The sequence below is a fragment of the Ascidiella aspersa genome, chromosome 3 (assembly GCF_963924565.1).
Source record: "Ascidiella aspersa chromosome 3, kaAscAspe10.2, whole genome shotgun sequence".
NCBI lineage: Eukaryota > Metazoa > Chordata > Ascidiacea > Phlebobranchia > Ascidiidae > Ascidiella > Ascidiella aspersa.
Genome location: NC_139449.1, coordinates 6,093,783 through 6,096,282, shown reverse-complemented (window position 1 = coordinate 6,096,282; position 2,500 = coordinate 6,093,783). Strand labels below are relative to the sequence as shown.

At 36.7% G+C, this 2,500-nt stretch overlaps 11 non-coding genes across 11 annotated transcripts in view; all 11 read right to left on the bottom strand.

Moving 5' to 3' along the window:
* Positions 1-27, bottom strand: part of Trnaq-cug (transfer RNA glutamine (anticodon CUG)) — a 72-nt gene extending 45 nt beyond the window's left edge. Inside the window, exon 1 of the tRNA in view lies at positions 1-27. This exon is cut by the window's left edge and continues 45 nt beyond it. This is a non-coding gene — a tRNA (tRNA-Gln).
* A 338-nt stretch (positions 28-365) lies between these two features.
* Trnah-gug (transfer RNA histidin (anticodon GUG)) lies at positions 366-437 on the bottom strand. Its single transcript has one exon. It is a non-coding gene; the product is annotated as a tRNA-His (tRNA).
* A 5-nt stretch (positions 438-442) lies between these two features.
* Positions 443-514, bottom strand: Trnam-cau (transfer RNA methionine (anticodon CAU)). Its single transcript has one exon. It is a non-coding gene; the product is annotated as a tRNA-Met (tRNA).
* A 235-nt stretch (positions 515-749) lies between these two features.
* On the bottom strand, positions 750-821 carry Trnaq-cug (transfer RNA glutamine (anticodon CUG)). Its single transcript has one exon. It is a non-coding gene; the product is annotated as a tRNA-Gln (tRNA).
* A 144-nt stretch (positions 822-965) lies between these two features.
* Trnaq-uug (transfer RNA glutamine (anticodon UUG)) lies at positions 966-1,037 on the bottom strand. Its single transcript has one exon. It is a non-coding gene; the product is annotated as a tRNA-Gln (tRNA).
* A 235-nt stretch (positions 1,038-1,272) lies between these two features.
* On the bottom strand, positions 1,273-1,344 carry Trnaq-cug (transfer RNA glutamine (anticodon CUG)). Its single transcript has one exon. It is a non-coding gene; the product is annotated as a tRNA-Gln (tRNA).
* A 140-nt stretch (positions 1,345-1,484) lies between these two features.
* Trnaq-uug (transfer RNA glutamine (anticodon UUG)) lies at positions 1,485-1,556 on the bottom strand. Its single transcript has one exon. It is a non-coding gene; the product is annotated as a tRNA-Gln (tRNA).
* Positions 1,557-1,681: 125 nt separating this feature from the next.
* On the bottom strand, positions 1,682-1,753 carry Trnah-gug (transfer RNA histidin (anticodon GUG)). The gene has a single exon. It is a non-coding gene; the product is annotated as a tRNA-His (tRNA).
* A 312-nt stretch (positions 1,754-2,065) lies between these two features.
* Trnaq-uug (transfer RNA glutamine (anticodon UUG)) lies at positions 2,066-2,137 on the bottom strand. Its single transcript has one exon. It is a non-coding gene; the product is annotated as a tRNA-Gln (tRNA).
* A 126-nt stretch (positions 2,138-2,263) lies between these two features.
* On the bottom strand, positions 2,264-2,335 carry Trnah-gug (transfer RNA histidin (anticodon GUG)). Its single transcript has one exon. It is a non-coding gene; the product is annotated as a tRNA-His (tRNA).
* Positions 2,336-2,446: 111 nt separating this feature from the next.
* Positions 2,447-2,500, bottom strand: part of Trnam-cau (transfer RNA methionine (anticodon CAU)) — a 72-nt gene continuing 18 nt past the window's right edge. Inside the window, exon 1 of the tRNA in view lies at positions 2,447-2,500. This exon is cut by the window's right edge and continues 18 nt beyond it. This is a non-coding gene — a tRNA (tRNA-Met).

Below are 2,500 nucleotides of genomic sequence, written 5' to 3'. Positions count from 1 at the left end.
AAGTGCTAACCGTTACACCATGGAACCTCCTGCCAACACATTATCCCAAATCTAACAATTTCTTTCAGCACACCATCTATTTTTAGGTTGCAAACATGATTTTTTTCAAAAGATTATTTTCCAAGTATCAATCTGTCATACAACGCTTATTGAAATAAAACATTTTCAGGTTCCACCGAGATTTGATCTCGGATCGCTGGATTCAAAGTACAAAGTGCTAACCATTACATCATGGAACCGCGTGGTTACTAACTGAATATCTTCTTTCAATAATTACCATTAGGTATTGGAAGGTGAATCGAAGAACATTTGTTTGACAAATAACATAAAAACACATGACTGGTTAAAGCCAAATTAAAACATATTGCTGTGACCAGGATTCGAACCTGGGTTGTCACGGCCACAACGTGAAGTACTAACCACTATACGATCACAGCCTAAGTAGCAGAGGATGGTTTCGATCCATCGACCTCTGGGTTATGGGCCCAGCACGCTTCCGCTGCGCCACTCTGCTGCGATTAAAACATTCTATTCTTACAATTTTGTTCAGAGTTTTGGCATTACCGTTTACCATTGTAAAATATCGAAAGAATTTTAATAGATATTTAACGTAAATTAACCAAAGACCAACCAATGGGATTTCAAACTAAAAATTTTGAGATTGCTTATCAATTGTGCATTCTCACTAATTAAATTTCTGAAGTTAATTTCTTGTTCACAACAGAAATGTTTTAAAAGTAAAGGATTTAAGGTTCCACCGAGATTTGAACTCGGATCGTTGGATTCAGAGTCCAAAGTGCTAACCGTTACACCATGGAACCTCCTGCCAAGACCTTATCTAAAATCGAACAACTTCTTTCAGCACATCACATCATCTATTTTTAGATTGCAAACATGATTTTTTTAAAAGATTAATTTCCAAGTATCAATCTGTCATACAACGCTTATTGAAATAAAATATTTTCAGGTTCCACCGAGATTTGAACTCGGATCGCTGGATTCAAAGTCCAAAGTGCTAACCATTACACCATGGAACCGCGTGGTTACTAACTGAATATCTTCTTTCAATAATTACCATTAGGCATTTCAAGATGAATCGAACATTTGTTTGACAAATAACATAAAAACACATGACTGGTTAAAGCAAAATGAAAAAATGGGATTTCAAACTAAAAATTTTGAGATTGCTTATCATTTGTACATTCTCACTAAATAAATTTCTGAAGTTAATTTCTTGTTCACAACAGAAATGTTTTAAAAGTAAAGGATTTAAGGTTCCACCGAGATTTGAACTCGGATCGCTGGATTCAGAGTCCAAAGTGCTAACCGTTACACCATGGAACCTTCTGCCAAGACGTTATCTAAAATCGAACAACTTCTTTCAGCACATCATCTATTTTTAGATTGCAAACATGATTTTTTTTAAAAGATTGATTTCCAAGTATCAATCTGTCATACAACGCTTGTTGAAATAAAATATGTTCAGGTTCCACCGAGATTTGAACTTGGATCGCTGGATTCAAAGTCCAAAGTGCTAACCATTACACTATGGAACCGCGTGCTTACTCGCTGAATAATATCTTTTTTCAATAATTACCATTAGGTATTTCAAGTGGAATCGAACATTTGTTGACAAATAACTTAAAAACACGTGACTGGTTAAAGCAAAATGATAAATCATTGCTGTGACCAGGATTCGAACCTGGGTTGTCACGGCCACAACGTGAAGTACTAACCACTATACGATCACAGCCTAGGTAGCAGAGGATGGTTTCGATCCATCGACCTCTGGGTTATGAGCCCAGCATGCTTCCGCTGCGCCACTCTGCTGCGATTAAAACATTTTATTCTTACAATTTTGTTCAGAGTTTTGGCATTACCGTTTACCATAGCCAATTATCGAAAGAATTTTAATAGATATTTAACGTAAATTAACCAAAGACCAACCAATGGGATTTCAAACTAAAAATTTTGAGATTGCTTATCATTTGTACATTCTCACTAAATAAATTTCTGAAGTTAATTTCTTGTTCACAACAGAAATGTTTTAAAAGTACAGGATTTAAGGTTCCACCGAGATTTGAACTCGGATCGCTGGATTCAAAGTCCAAAGTGCTAACCATTACACCATGGAACCGCGTGGTTACTAACTGAATATTTTCTTTCAATAATTACCATTAGGTATTGGAAGGTGAATCGAAGAACATTTGTTTGACAAATAACATAAAAACACATGACTGGTTAAAGCCAAATTAAAACATATTGCTGTGACCAGGATTCGAACCTGGGTTGTCACGGCCACAACGTGAAGTACTAACCACTATACGATCACAGCCTAAGTGACTGGTTAAAGCCAAATTAAAACATATTGCTGTGAATAGGATTCGAACCTGGGTTGTCACGGCCACAACGTGAAGTACTAACCACTATACGATCACAGCCTAAGTAGCAGAGGATGGTTTCGATCCATCGACCTCTGGGTTATGGGCCCAGCACGCTT